Below are 16,947 nucleotides of genomic sequence, written 5' to 3'. Positions count from 1 at the left end.
AAATGACTTCTAAGTATATAACATCATACTTCAAAATCAAACTTCTAAGTACCTATTTCAGAATAATAGTTAGTTTTGCTTTTATTTAATATTATATTAAATTTACATTTAGTATATAATATATATAAAAAAACTTCTGATATAGTGTATGCATTTGACAAATCAAATAAATAAATAAAATTAACATAAAATAAATAAAAATATTTACAGAAGTTTCTGACTGGTGTCAAATGTGTGTGTGCACCTGTGTGGGTCTGTGTCTGTGTAAGGGGAAAATATTGTGTGCTCTATGTTAAACAAACTAAGGGCTAGATTCACAACTAATGGAAACCATTAGATGGCTTGTATGTTTTTGTCTTAGTCCAATGTGTAAATGCACCTATTACAATAATTTATTATTATATGCAGATCAAGCCACAATGACACATTTGAACAATTTAAGCCATGGTAAAGGTTCCATTTTAGTGTGTTTATTCTAAAGGTGGCGGGGGGTGGGGACTACAACTGCCATAGTTCACAATCAGCATGGCCATTGGCTGATTGTAGAGGACACTAAATTAGGAAAATGCTCTGGATTTCTTTTGGTCTCTGATTAGATATGTACAATATGCTGATTTTTTTTAAAAGTGCCAGCTATGTTTTAGCACACCACATTCTGTACACTTGCTCCCCATTTTTAAATTATGGAACGAAGCATGGTGTGAACTCAGATTTGCATTAATCATGGGCATATTATCCAAACAGCCTTAGTCATTTCTATGTATTAGTCTTTTAAGATTCAGTGACAGTGCTTGCAAGGATCATCACTATTTACCTCTGCTTCTTTGGCTCAGATTTGACTTTGCATCCAAACATCTTCCAGTCCAATTATGAAAACATTAAACTACATTGTCTTTGACTGGGGTGTGGTTTCATAGATGGTGCAAAATTCATATTCCATACAAAGGTTTTCCTTTGCTATGATCAGCATTATACAAGACTGATTTATGGGAATTGAAGTCACACCCAGATGGAAGATGCCAATTCACATGCAAGTGCCTGAACCCCACCCTGCTTGCTCTGTCTTCTTTGATGTCCTGCTTTTCTTTCAATCTACAGCTTAAATAGTAGAAATGTAAAACCCGACAGCTTTGGCAATGTAATTTTTAGGCTGCTAACTAATAGAAAACTGAATTGTGTAACCTCAACAAACTGATTCTGAAAGTTATATTCCAACTATTTGGAGGGTAACAGGTTGGGAAATACTTTTGTAACAATTTGTATTCTTGACCGTGGCTGTAATCCAGACATGTTCACCATGACTTGCTTAATCTGACAATTTGTGCCAAAAGAAAACAGTATAAAGCTTTGGAAATTCCTGTAGTAAAATCATTGAAAGAGGTAGAAATGTGCCTCATCTGAGATGCAATCACAGTGCAATCTTCTATCAACCGGAATAGTCCAGCAAGATTTCTAAGGGTTACTTTGATTGTCTTGAAAGCTTTAGCTTTGCTGATGTATGACTCAGCACCGGTCTCATCTTTTGCTAAAAATTCAGGTGAGTAAGCAATTGATGGACAGTCTTTTGGTCAATGGCAGCCTCCCTTCCTTTTGCCGTTTCCTGCTTTTCTGAATGAACAATTCAAAGGCCTAAAACTTCTTTCAATAATTTTATTACAAATTTGTATTAAATGGATAAAACTAACAAACTTAATAGAAGAACACACACAGGGTGGTGGTGTTTTATATATATGTAGAGAGAGAGAAAAGAAAAACAATCCATTTTCTATTTCACTGCATTTTCTGTAAACTCATCTCTAAATCTTCAGCTGGTTATTGATCAACAAAGGTTCTGCAAAAATTAACAAAAATACCTAATGACATCAATATATAATCCTGTTCCATTTAGTCTAAATCCCCTTTGTTCTTCTCTTAATAATTAAACATTACATAATCATAATAAAACTGAAAGCTATCAAATGTTACCAGTAATAATTTTATTATATTATATCATATAATTTTATTATATCATATCAATATGTCATACCAAAAACAATAATATAAATATTACACACTAATCCATTAAACCACTGAACATTTCCAAAACAGAAACTACATTATCAAATCTGGGGTTAGTGGAGGAAACCACAGTCAGGTAGAGTATTCCAGAGATTGACCACTCTGTTGCTGAAGTCATATTTCCTGCCATTGAGTTTTGTGCTGTTTACCCTGAGTTTGTATCTATTGTGTGCTTGTGTATTGTTGAAGTTGAAGTTGAAGTAGTCACTGACAGGTGGGACATTGTAATGGATAATTTTATGTACTACGCTTAGGTCAGACTGAAGGAGGCATAGTTCTAAGTTATCTAAGCCTAAAATTTCAAGTCTGGAGGCATAGGGTATTCTGTTGCGAGTAGAGGAGTGAAGGACTCTTCTCGTGAAATATTTTTGGACTCTCTCAATTATATTCATGTCCGACATGCAGTGTGGAATCCAGACAGATGAGCTGTGTTCAAGAATTGGTCTAGCAAATGTTTTGTATGCTCTAATTAGTAGTACAACTAATAGCAGTTAGTATTACTGGAGAAAAAGCTTTGCACGATTAGGTTAACAACTCTTAATGCCTTTTTGGCAATATTACTCTACTAAAGCTCTTATATTTCAATTTATTTATTTATTTGAAATTTATTTATTCAAAGTTTCAAAAATTAAAAAAAAGAGAAACAAGTTTTCATATTTTACAGCGATATGATAGCAGTGTATATGTCCTTTAATAACAACTGAGTGCATTTCATTCCATATATCTTTTCCTAATTTACTAATTCCTTACTTATTATATAATTATTAAAGTGCAATATTTATTTATCTACATTACTTTACATATATACATCTTATATTTCAATTTAAAAGGACAGTTCACGATGCTTTTTGGTACATTATTTGTGGTTTTTCTTTTTTTTGGTCTTTAATAATTATTCAGGCACTTGTAAATCCAGTATTTCTAATTTTCTCCTGTAAGTTGTAATTTTAAGGCCACCCTAGAGTCTATTACAGTTGTTTTCAGAGAAGTTTGTTCATCTTCCATAACAACTTTTAGTTCTAGTAGAATTAAAAAGTTCAAGCAATTCACATGCCCACGGATGAAATTTCCTTTAAAGAAACCATCATATGCTTTAGTAATCGACATTCAAAGTCTTGTTTTGCATTGAAATGTAAACAACCTTTTTCCACATGAAAGGATCTATCTAATTAGTTTCAAAATCTTTCTTTAAATCAGTTTCACAAAGCATTAGCAACTACCCTATTTAGAAACAGCTCTGGTGTCTAAAACCACTCTTTTACTATACTTTATAAACATACAAAAAAAAAATATTTTTTTTGACAGAATTTCCTTTTTTTAAAGTTGACTGAAGGGAAGTTCATCCAGCAATTTGAAAGTAGTTCCGAGAGTTTTCCAATCTAAAGAAAGGCAATACAAAAACTAAACTCCAAATTGATTAAAAAGATGAGGTTAGTCAAGTCTTTAGTCTGTGAAGGCTGCATTTATGACTCAGAGCACAATGGAACCCATGACTCCCAGCTGACTGCAAGAGGCTGCAAAAATAAGTTTCTTTTGCCTGCTCACAAAAATCAGCTGTCTGAAATACTTGTGGACAATCTCCAGATCTCTCTTTATTCCAGAGATAATTTAGACCAACTACCTTTTCAGTCGAAATGCCCCTGCAATTGCATGGAAACAAGAAAATGTGGGCACTAGTTTACCTCACCTCACCCACGCAGTGGTGGGATTCACATTTTTTTACTACTGATTCTGTGGGCGTGGTTTGGTGGGTGTGGCAGGGGAAGGATACTGTAAAATCTCCAGTCAGAGGTAGTACTTGCTGGTTCTCTGAACTACTCAAAATTTTCACTATTGGTTCTCCAGAACTGGTCAGAACTTGCTGAATACCACCTCTGCCACAGGGCCTAAAACTTGGTGTAATGCAAAAATTCTATTTCTGAAATTTTGTATTTTAAAAAATACAAAGACTAACAGTTAGGTCCAAACATATTACATCCCACTGACATTTAAGAATTGAGAATTACATGGATTTCAGAAAAGTATCTTTAATGGTAGTTGGGGTAAAAACCTTGAAAGCATATTGCATATTCTCAGGCTGACTTATAGCAAGCCTATTAAAGTCAAGCCTCTCTTCACAACTTTTTCTTCCCTTGCCCCCCAAATCTGGGCTGGGCTGCCTCTTTTCAAGCCAGCTAAACCTGTTTTCCAGTCTCTTACAATACATCCTGCTAAAAATGGAGTCCCTAGTGTGGTGCCTGGATCAGTGGTGGGATTCATTTTTTTTACTACTGGTTCTGTGGGCGTGGCTTGGTGAGCATGGCAGGAGAAGGATACTGTAAAATCTCCAGTCAAAGGTGGTATTTTCTGGTTCTCCAGAACTAGTCAGAACCTGCTGAATACCACCTCTGGCTGGATGTTCCAAGAAACCTGTGGATCTTCTCCTCACCCACATCAGATTCCCTGCTTCTTCTAACCTTTCACATTATAACTTTTTTTTTTAATGGGATGCTGATGAGTCTTAAAACAAAACACCAATTTCCAGTATTATCTTTATTTCCAAGAATGCCTCAAGGTTTCAAATGGGCTTCATAGGCTGTCTTAAATAATAGTAATTATGGGCAGCAATGTGTAGTCACTTGTCAAGAAAAAAGACAAATTAAGTACGAGTAGCTGGTGTGTTTGTGAGTTTGTGGAGAAATATGGATATTGCAGTGCTTGTAGATGACTATTTAGAAGCCATTGTGTCACTTAGCAAGTCCAATATACTCTCAAAATTCCAAATGTGTCTACCAGCCCACAAATGTAAAGCATTCCTGCAGTAATAATTGATAGTTTTGGTTTAATGTGCTATTGGTAGTTTGTAAGCCAATTTATTATTTAATGTATAGTGCCAATTATGAATTGTGAGTTTATTCAGAACTGTATAAATCCAATCAAAGGCTGAGTCATTGGTATACATAAGTAGAAGTAGCCATCTATTGAAAACCTATTCCACTATAATAATAAAGGTAGAAGAATCATGGAGGGAAGGAAATAGTGAGAAATTGCACCTTGAAGTATTATTTTATTAAAGTGCACCATCACCCACTATGTTACACTATATACTGAAGTGCTGGAACAGTTTTCCTTACTCTAGCATGTTCCCTTAAAATGTGAAATTTTAGCTATCCAGTAAAAAAAGTATTGGACTTCATCCAACACAGTTCAGGTGACTGAAATAAAATATTAAATTGGTAAAGTTCTGTTTAGGTTTATACCATCAAGAGAGATTCCAGCTATCGTTTTACTTTTCAGAACAAATTCATACTCCTTAATTTTGAATTCTATGCAGATGTTGTATACTGTATCAAAATGGCAGTTTGTATGCTTTTAAGAGTACAAGGCACTTTCTTTAGTTATTTGCTAGCAGCATTCAACATGAAGGAGTCTTCATGTTTGTTACAAGCCACAGGCATTGCTTAGCTAGAAATTTTCTAGCCTTATATTGCAGATGCACTTTGAGACACTGGCATATAAAACCAATGATGCATTTAGAAGATAGTCTTTCCAGCTAATAAATTGCTAGTGGTCCCAGTGAGGCTTTCAAGAGGTATGTGTTTACCAGGCAATGATTAAAGTGTATTTCAGGAGCTATGCAACATGATTCAGCATATATTTATTCAGAAGAACCGCCTATACACTCCTGAATAAGGCTTTCAACAAAATAAAAACTACTGTTGAATTCCAGAGTTTTAGTAGGTAGTAGTTTTTAGTAGTCTTTGGATTTTTTTCCCTTAAATTTCTGATTCAGGAATCTGTTCATCTAGTGATATATGCAAACCCTATCCTTTGCTACTGACTACAGAAAAATATACAGGTGTATGTTTTTACACCAATACTTATTGAGTAGTATTGAGCTTCTGGGATTTAGCAATCATGGTCTAAACAACAGATTTCAGTAACCACAACTGCCAATGAAACTTCAGGAAATCTGTTGTCTAGACCACACTCACTTAACCCTGAAGCTAAACATTACCCAAACCACAGAATAAATATTAACACAGTGTAATTGTGTTGCATGAAGATCTGGAAATGGATTCAATTTATGCATATTAGAAGACTGTCTAAAAACCATAGACAACAAGGTTCTTTTTTTACTCACATCTAGGCTTCCAATGATGCTGTTTCTTCATCATTATTCAGTGTTTCAAATATTTGGGAACAAATTCAGGTTTACAATTTTAATTGTTCACTTTCTGAAATAAATTTCATTTGTTTATATATTCATGCACCCGTGCATATAAAACGTAGGGTTAGCTGTCCAGGTTAAGTCCGCATTCCGGAAGAATTGGAGTGGGACATTCACTACCTGGTGCCTTACTCTACAAAAGACTTCAATCTATTATTACTACATTGATTATGCTATATATGTCACCATGGTGCTACTCTAGGTGGTTCACAACAATAAAAAACCCAAAGAAATAAAAAAGTTTAAACAAAATGAAAATGAAACAGAAGACTAAAATAAACAATGCAAAAGAAAAAGAAAATACACCAATATTAAATATTTTTACCACTAGTAAAAAAAGATAAGAGGAGAGCAGAGAGTGGTGGAGGGGAGATGGAATCTGCTGTCTATCTAGCAACCATCTCTATTTCTATATTGTACTTACAACAAATTTCAAGTAGTCCATCAAAGCTTGACCAGGTTCTCTTTGGTACCTTACACAAATGCTACTGCATCATCACACAAGGGCTATAGTCTGTTCTGAGAACAGTGTCTTGCTTTGTATTCTTTGAACTTAATGAAAGCAGCTTCTCAATGTTGCACCATATGCTTCGCCCCTTTGCACATATGTGGTGTGACAATGCATGCACAAAAGGGTAGGTCTTATGTAAAACTGCTTTCATCATTCTACCATTCACTACTATAGATGTTGCTGTCACATCACTATTTATTTATTTAGGGCATTTATTTATATGGCTATCCAACTCAGTCAAAGTGATTCTAGATGACTTTCAAAAATAAAACCCCAGTACAAACCCAATCAACCCCCCCGCCCCCGTAATAAAAATCAAACTAACCACTTGGTGGACTCCATCATCACCCTGGGGTCTCCAGACAGAATCATGTTTTCAGGGCCTTATGAACGAGTGTCAAAGTGGAGGTCAATCTTACTTCCACAGGGATGATATTCTAGAGGGAGGGACCTACCTTCCACTTGGTCTCACTAGATGGACCTCCTTAAGAGAGATGGCCAGTAACATTCCCTGCCTTCCCACTCTGGTTGAGACTGTTCTTCAAATAACCTAGCCCCAAGCCATTATGGCTTTAAAGGTAACAACCACCATCTTGAATTGGAACCAGATGCAGCTCCTGCAAGAAAAGTGGCACATGTGCAAATCTAGAATTGCACAGAACCATGAGAACAACTGCATTTTGAACCAACTGAAGCTTCCAGATACTTTTCAAGGACAGCCTCAAGTAGAATGCGTTACAATAGTCAACATTATATATTAATATAAAACTGACATTAATAAAAATATAGGTTTTAATTAATTTTTTAATTTAATTTCATTAACTAGTGTGGCTGTAGGTAAATTAATGTATTCCAGTATCTTTAAGTTGTGCTCAAAATCAATGGTTTAGACAGGAAACAGGCTGATCTGAGAACTGAGCAAGAATGAGTTCACAGTATGATGTTTCTTAATGTGACTTAGTTCACACAGCACATTCCAGAGATTAGCTGATATGTGAATCCAGCCATTACTGTTTGTAATCCATGACTTTCTATTTGGTGCGTTGTGTGAACATTGCCACTCCATGCAAAGTTTTAAGAACATGATCTCAAATAAGGACAAATATTATACTGCACTCTTGATTTCTAACAATTCTGTTAGAATTGTTCAAATGTGTTAGAATGAATTCCAACATTCATTCTGTACTGTACTTTGGATTAGTAGTGTGGATAGACCGTTGCACAGCTTTTCAGTACTGCTTCAAGGAAAATGATCTCTTTAGTCCTGTTCAGCAGAACGAAAAGATCCCCAAATACACCAAGACAACATACATCATTGTGATGTGATTGAAATGATATGCAAGTCAGAAGCCCAAGATTATAATGGCCAGCGTCTAAAACTATATATTAGTGCCACTGAGTTTCTGAATGATTTGTGAATCATGCACCCAATATTCAGAAAATGTCCCTATGATACTCTATCAAAGTGAAAGTTGAGACTTTAAATAGGCAGAATAGGAAGAGTATTGACACTTCTGAACTTTGCTGTTGGAGAAGATTCCTGAGTGGACAGTGGAACAGCCAAGGAAACAAACCAGTGGATCCTTGAATTCTCATTCAAGACATCACATTATCCTACTTAGGACATATTCTATGAAGACCTAGCTCTCTGGAGAAGACTTTAATGCTGAGAAAGTTGGAAAAAATGGATGACCAGCAGCAAAGTAGATGGACTCAATTACAGTGACAATGAGCACACTATTAAGAGACTTGAAGGAACAGGTTAAGGAAAGAGCATTGTGGAGGAAATATATCTGGTCTCTAGTAGTCAAACTTGACTTGATGACACGAGATCATAATCAGATAGTTTAAAAGGCTTGCTGTTGACATGCACATAAATCATGAAAGCAACAGAATACCACCCTAAGATTTTGATAAGACCCAGCAAATACCTTGTAAATTGGCTTCATGCCCTAAGGTTGTTTGTTAGGACAAACCCAACTAAAGGCATTTTAACTTAACAAACCTGGACTAAGCAAGTCATAGGTCATATTTTAATGTTACCAATAGCACATGCGAAAGTAAACCTGTTCCACTACCTAAACCGGGCTGAAGTTCGATTCTTCATCAATGCATTGCCACCAGACTTGGCACCTGATTTATCTGCCCCAAGGCTGAAGCAGCGCCCCAGTGGAGAGCAGCAGGAGGAACGGAGAAGAAACGTTTTGCTCCGCAGCAAATACGGCCGTGGGCACCGAAAACCAAGGGGAGGCAAGGCGGGTGGAGGGGCAGCAGCGCCAGGAGGACGTTTCCAATACATTTGCAAGACAGACCGGTCGTTCCGGTTTCTTTTATACCTTCGCGAGTTGGCACAAAGCACAATTGTGAGAAACAAGATAAGCGGAATGTTTTTATTTATTATTTATTTATTTGATTTGTGAATCGCTTACAAGATAATAGGTATAAGTATAAACATGAGTAAGAATACAGAAAATAGGTACGAATAAATGGGGACAATAGGACAGGGACAGGAGGCACGATGGTGCACTAACGGACGCCCCTTACAGACCTCTTAGGAATGGAGTGAGGTCAATAGTGGATAGTCTATGTCTATGGAGATTCTCAGTCTTCAAAGGTGCTTTCTTCCCCAAAGGCAACTGGACTTTCTGTTTTTTTCTTTGAAGACGTTTCGCTTCTCATGCAAGAAGCTTCTGAAGAAGCAGAATTATCTTGGATGAGAAGCGAAACGTCTTCAAAGAAAAAAACAGAAAGTCCAGTTGCCTCTTGAAAAAGCCCCTTTGGGACACAAGGTGAGCGGAATACAGAGGGCGGGCGAGTCCCGCGCAAGCGAGTGAGCGCTGCAGCTACGAGACAGGCATTCCAAGCGCAATCCGGCGTTGATTCGGAAACGCGTCCCGATGCGTTACTCAAAAGTTCTGGCCCCGAGTAAAGGATTACAACACAATTGCAACAGGAGGAACGTCCGCAAGGTCGCCTTCCGTGCCCAGGATCAGACACGACCCCACATCTAAGCACAACAACATCTTAAGAAAGGCGCCCCGACACGCACGGCGGAATCCCTTTCCCCGGAGAAACTGCAACCGGGTAAGAGACGACCGGCCGCCCGACTCAACGTCCCTCAGGCAAGTTTTGCTTCTCCTCCGCAGCCCGACGACCGCCCCTCCCGGTCGGACCACGTGTCCCAGGCGCTTGCCGCGCAGGCCCCGCGATTGCTCCTCCTCTCCCCCCGCCCTCCCGAGAAGTCTGGCCGGAGCGGTGGAGGAAAATGGCGGCCGCGAAGGCGGCTGGGGCAGACGGCGGACGAGGCAGCGGGAGCTGTTGAGTCAGGCCGGGGTCGAGAGCCCAGTCGGGAGCGGCGGAGGCTCCGAGCGGCCGTGAACGACTCGCGCGGTGAGTGGGAGGCTCGGAAGCACAAGAAGGGCTGAAGGGGGGGGGGACATCTGGGGGGCGATGGCATCCCCTCCCCGCCCGCCGCCCCACACCGTCCCCGGCCCTTGGGAGTTCGCGCGATCGAACTCCGTTCACCCGCCACCTTCGCCTCCGACCCGTCGCCGTGGCTTCCTGGCCGAGCGCTCCTCAGTCGCCGTGGCGTTTGGGTTGCTTGGAGTTGTTCGCTTTCTCCTTCCCGGCTGAAAACCCAAACAAAAGCTCTGGGGGGGCCACAAGGCAGGCGAGGAACCCCACTCTAGGGCTCCCTTAAACCCCGGGCTGTCTTGTTTGGAGGACTTCCCTACTTTTAGCCCTTCTTTTAAAACCCCCGAGGCTTCACTTCTGGCAGCCTCTTGTCTCTGTACACTTGCCAAGAGACGTCCAGCCTTTCCCTCTTCTGCCCCTTCTGGGTGGGTGACAAACACGCGTGTGTCCCGAAGCTCGTCCTTGTCTCCCCCCCTCCCTCCCTTTTTCGCATTCTTCGCTTTCGCTCCTCTGTCTAGTTGCCGTTCTCTACTTTGCAGCAAAGATACTCGGCTCTTTGCTATGGCGAGCTGATTTGCTGTGTGCACCGCACCGTCTTTCTCTCTCTCCCCCCCCCCCCACTCCCTGCTCCTCTCCCTCGGTACCTTTTATGGTACCTTGCTATTTAGAACATCTGAATTGCGAGCCTTGGTTTCAGGGCTTTGCAATTGGTGCTTGCGCAAGAACTTTACACATCCTTCCGATTGACAGCGAAGCGCTGCTGAACCGAAGCAGAAGAAATCCTCTCGGATAGGTTATGATTTATAAAGAGTCTTGAAAACCCACCCAGCAGTGAGGATCCGGTGATCAGCATTCCTTGGCCTGTTTGACCAGAACCTAAATCCTGTGTACTCTTATATGGGACTTGCTTCCAAGTAATTGCCCTGAAAATTGTGTTTTAAGTCTGTCTGTGCTGCCCCTGCTGGCTAAATAAGCAAAGAGTAACATTGTGTCCCGTAAAGGGTGTATAATATGATTTGTGTATTGAGCAAGTGCATCCAAGCTCACTCCAGCCCCTGTGCTGGTTTTTTTGCATTCTAGTGGACTTGATTCAGGTGCCCAGTTTTCTATTTGTAAATTATACTTTCTGCCGATCCCTGCAGAGATGTCAGAATGAATTGCATGCTGTACCTTTTACCTTGGGATGAATCTGGCAAAGTTAAGGGTGGTTTTCCTGGTGAATCTGTATAGCCTTTTTCTGCCTGTAGTACAATAAAAGATTTTCTATCATATCTTGGATATGGCCTGGCTATTCTTTTCCTTTGGAGGCCCACTGGTGTTGGGGGTTTGTGTGTGAGAGCGAGGGCCCCCCTTCAGTGTTAACTCCTAGGGACTATCAGGAATAGTCCTGAGGTTTTCCTGGCAAGATTTACAGATGTATTAGCAAAATGTAAATAATAGAACAGAATTGGCAAAGTAGCTTCAGCATCACTGAAAACTACTGAAGAATGTGTGTACTGTGCTGTCTTTAATGTATACATTGACAGGTTTAGAATCACTAGCAGTCGTTAGCATCACTAATTAAAAGTCAAGACAGAAGCTGAATCAATAAACTACTCACTTGAAATGAATTCCATATCTGAAAATTTATATCTAGCCACTTATACTATTGTTTGCAAAGGGAGATTGTTTCTTCCTTTTGTCACATATTGCTTTTCTGAAGTCTCCAACTGAAGATTCTTGCATTTCTGGTTTTGGCATCAACAGTTCCAGGTTTTGATTTTGGTTTTGCCATGGATCAGCTAATTTTGGGTATAGAGTGCAATATAATATCTGTCTCCAGTATTCTGCAGGTACTTTCCTATTGACAAATATGGATATCTTTGAATTAGTTTTATATTTGTTTTAAGGAAAGTTTTTCCTTTTGCTATTTGGTTACATTTTTTTCTTAAAGTAGTGTTAAGGGCTAAAGTGTCTTATTTTGCACAAACACTCAGATTCTCCTTGAAAAATAATGTGGATAGTAGAATATTATTCTCTTAGTTTGCACACATGCATGCTGGGGATAATAGACACTTGGAATAGAATAGTAATGAAAGAGCTCATTTCTTGAACTAGATTTTTGATGCAATCTATATTTTTTTGTATTAATTTTGTCCAATAATGGTAGACATAAGGTACTGCAGCCAATTAACAAATGTTGTCCTGTATCAAAAACTGTTGTGTTTGAGTAATTTGTACCAATTTTGAAGCATTTTTACTGATAGCAATTTCCTTTGTATTACATATGTACTTTGAGAGGTTTTTATATTGAAATAACATAGAAGTTATTATCTGAAGATATTTTCTGCAAATATTAATCTTATTGTTTATATGAAAAGAGTAACAATCTATTCAACACAAGGAAAGTATGTGTGTGTGTGTGTATGTATATAATTGTTTTCACATTCTAATTCTTGTTTATTAAAATACTGTTAATGTTTCCCAGAGTGGGATTTGGTACCATCAAGTTTATAATAGTGGACTATATATTGAATAGAAATAAAGTCAGAAGACATTTTATATGTCTTAAAAGCATTTAAAACCTTCACTCAGTTCAGAAGTGATACCAACCAATGGTTTGTGATTAAGGGCTTCTTTCTCCACTTCTTAATTCTGCTGTGGTTTTGGTCTCGTTTTTTCTCTGTATGTTATAGTTAGAATTCTCTAGGATACACTAATTTATTCAATTCAGTTTATGTGGCAACCCACCTCATCATTATGACCCTGGGTGTCTCACAGCAGTTAAAAAGACACAACCAAATAATTAAGAGGCATTTGCTTAAAACCCATGATTTTAAAAGAGACAAAACCTTTGATGCAAAACCTGTACGTTTATACTTGAATCCTGATGTCAGGCACAAGTTCAGCATATGTCATGGTTTAGTGTTGTGATGTTACAATATATTTCATAACTTAACAGCCCCATTTGGGTACCAATGGTTGTAACCATGGCTCAGAGTAGAGTAACATATTAATATTTAGAGGTCATAAAAAATCCTACATGGGATACTGTAGGCCAGGGCTGTCAAATTCCTGGCCCATGGGCCTAATGTGTTACGTGCTGGCCACGCCCATGCCCAGTTTAGCGAAGGGGGGAAAAAGTCCCAATATGTCATGTGACACAGCTGTGACGACGTGAGTTTGACACCCCTTCTATTGGCTGTTTATTTATAATAAACTATGAACTAGGAAAGCTAGGAAACTAGGAAAGGGAAGAAGGATAGAAGAGTAAAAAAATTGCACAACTTTGGGAATTAATACATATCAATTGGCATTCCTACTGCAAAGTCTGGATTTTCTGAAGCTTAAAATATGAAACTAGTTATGATAGAATGAGATTGTTAACAGTTTACCTGCATCAATTGGAGATGAAATGCATTATGATAGTATAGAAAAATGATGTCATATAACTTGGTTACTCCATTGCAATATTGCATAATGCACCCTGCAGGAAAGCTAAGCAACCTGTTCAGTTAGTAGATTGCATTAGATTTTGAGTGAATAATACATGCCATCCAATTTTTTGTTGCAGTTCTGTAGATTATAAATTTATTTTAAATACTTTTTTCCTCATAGGATTTTAATCTCAGAGTAGGCAAGGCTACTCTCTTCTTGGCCCAGCAAGGTCAAGGAATAATAATAAGCTACACACCTGCTTTGAATAACAATTCTGATATCTGAATGAAATGCTGATGTTGCTGAGCTGAGTGGAAGAGGTGGTTCTTCATTTGTCTCTATAGAGTGTAGTTCCTAACAGTACAACTAATAGGTGATAGTTTTCACGTTAAAATAAAGTTCAGAAAACAGCTGTATCACCCTGCTGATGTGATATTCTTTGATCCAATCGAATTTTCTGTCAATGTATCAGCAAAAAGTACTTTCTAGTGATTCACACCCAGCATCCTTCCAGAACTGTTCAAGGGAATTTTCGTAGTGTGACATAAGTTAATTCTGAAGAAAGCATGCCTCTCAATGGGACAATTTTGCAATAGGCATGTTGATGCATTCTGTAGTATTGGTTCCCTGCAAAAGGTATAGGAAATTTGTAGTAATTCCTTTAATTATTTATATAAAAATTTGCATGTTGCCTATTTACCAGACTCTTGACTTTATAAGTGTGCAGTACAATGAAAGGCAAGATGGCAAGCTTAGGCCAGTCAGTCTCTCTCAGAATAGTTGATGTGGGAAAAATAGGAGGAGGAAGATGGATATTTACCACCTTTGAGTTATTTGTAAAAAACCACCAGGACACAAATAATTAAATAGATAAATATCCAAAATTATAATGTGAGAATTGAATCTGAAGTTTCATTGTTAATGAGAAAATGTGAACAGAGCTGTCCTTTATGTAAGTTATTACCTTGGTTTAAATTATGCTTTAGGTCAATACCTTTTTAACATTTTATTTTATTTTTTCTACCATTCTTTTCTAATTGGAACAATCTGGGCTTTGATGGGGGGAATTAATTTCAATTAATTACCCCATATATATGGATACCATTCTAGTGTTTCAAATATAGGCATACCATTTGTTGCTAGTTGATTTTAAAGGTTGATAGTGACACATGGAATATAAGACTTGTTTTCACAAATGATCTCAGAACACATGTACAAGCATGCTGCAGTGTTGTGTTGTCATATCTGGAGCTTGTCCAGTTTGCTTGAAAATCAGTGCGTAGAAGTGAACATAGTATTTAGTCAAACATTGATTAATAGCCCAAATTAACTTTATTTATAATTATGCTGCCCAGTAGAGTGGTTAAATGCTGTTTGAAGTTATGACAATCATCACCTGGATGACTGAGAAAACAGGAAGTTATAACAGCTTCAGAAAGGGTAATTAAGGCCCATAAAATGCCATGCATCCCCCATTCCATGCAATCAGATTACCACATTTCAGGCTTCTGGCAACTGACTCGCACATTAATGATGGGTTGCAGCATCCACCAGTCACATGACCAAAATTTGCAACATTTATTTTTTTTGGTGCTATTTTGCTTGGGTTTTTTTCTTGGTTTCTGGCAAAAATCACCCATTTGGGAGAATAGATTCACTAAATAGCCATGGAATTCCTTTAACAATCATGTGATTCAGACAAACGACTGCAGTAAAAATGGTTGAAAAATCTGGGCACCTCAACTTGAAACCAGAATGACTTATAATTAAAATTGGGGTCCTAATTGTGGTTGTAAGTTGAGCCTAACTGTAAGGTGCTTTGTAGATCATGTATAGCCTCTTCTGTAGTGATTATGTCAAATAAACCCTTTCTGAATGTTTGCTGCCAACAAAACAATAAAGTAAATTCCTCCAGAAATATTGAACATCTCAAAAATCTTTGCTTCTGGCATGGGTAACAAGCGGGGCTTGAAAAAGCAAGGAAGATATTTTTCCAATATTGTTTTAAAACAACAGTATTGGAAAAGACAGGCTAATGAAGCATTATTTGATCAAGGAACCTCTTAGTAATCCTGAGTTAGTCAGAAATTCTGGATTGTTACAAATCTGCAGGGTGATCTCTGACTTTTGTTTTTTGTCCAGTAGTGGGAAGGAGTGGCTGAAAATTGCTACGCTTTTTATGGCAAGTGAAAAACTCAATGCCTGTTTTAAAGTACTTTCATAAGACAGAGTTTTATAATTATTTTTGTTGTTGCCTTCTGCCTCATTGTCAATTTGCTTTCCTAGATAGAAAGCAAATTCAAGTTAATTTGAATCTCCAAGATGATTAACAACTAACTAAAAAGATTTAGGGATCCAAGTTCACATCACTTTTCATGCTTTTCTAGTGATTTTGTTTGGTAACAATTGTCTGCAACATGAGCTAATGCAAAACCCAATGCCAGTATAATTTAAAAACATTTGAGTTAAAATTTTGCAATTTTATCTGTTGTACATGTCGTATTTGACTTACAACCATTCATTTAGCAATCATTTAAAGTTACAACAGCACTGGAAAATGGTGACTCACAACCAGTCCTCACGCTTTACAACCGTTGTAGCATCCCCACAGTCATGTGATCAGAATTTAGATGCTTGGCAACTGGCATGTATTTATGCCAGTTGCAGTGTCCTGGGGACCCCTTCCCAGCAACTTCCCAGCTGGCTTCTGACAAGTAATGGGAGAAGCTGGATTTGTTTAACGACCATACGACTCACTTAACAGCCATGGCAGAAAAAGTCGTAAAACTGTATACTTGACATTAACAGTTGTAACTATTGTATAGCTTTTTACCAAGAATGATCTGGTGTACTTTTACTTCCACTTAGCTTCCTGGAAATAAACCACACTGTTCAAAAGTCAGCATTTAGATTTAATAAAAATGTTCATATAAGAAGTTGCAATCGCAACGGGTCCTCATTCTTCATAAGTCTGTTCTTTCTTAATCACAGAGAATTTAATGCAGATAGTGAATTCTATATACCAGTGTTCCAAATCAGAGATTTTGCTGTCATATGTTATGCTACAAATAGTATGCTTAGATGCAACTTGTACATTTAGTTTTCTTCTTTCAAATATATTATAACAACCTGCTTCTCTGTTTCTTGTAATAAATTACACCAGTCATTTTTAATTATTTACAGTGAATTTGACCTTCAGGCAGCCATCTTGGGCATGTCAGTTTCTACTCCTTGCTTGTGACAAGTGTTCTGATGTGTTCTTTGGATCCAATTTCTGATTACCTTCTAGTTCTGTGGATTATTGTAGCAAACTTTCCATTAATTCAACAATTATTTA

At 38.0% G+C, this 16,947-nt stretch overlaps 1 protein-coding gene across 1 annotated transcript in view; it reads left to right on the top strand.

Annotated features, from left to right (window-relative positions):
• Positions 1-10,000: 10,000 nt before the first annotated feature.
• BTBD7 (BTB domain containing 7) overlaps positions 10,001-16,947 on the top strand; it is a 71,275-nt gene continuing 64,328 nt past the window's right edge. The window contains exon 1 of the mRNA XM_026713323.2: positions 10,001-10,169. The gene's annotated coding sequence lies outside the window, so the exon portion shown is untranslated. The remainder of the gene's footprint in view (positions 10,170-16,947) is intronic.

Source organism: Pseudonaja textilis, chromosome 1, assembly GCF_049901715.1.
Source record: "Pseudonaja textilis isolate UNSWEBS1 chromosome 1, rPseTex1.2, whole genome shotgun sequence".
Taxonomy (NCBI): Eukaryota; Metazoa; Chordata; class Lepidosauria; order Squamata; family Elapidae; genus Pseudonaja; species Pseudonaja textilis.
This window is presented reverse-complemented; position numbering and strand designations above follow the sequence as displayed.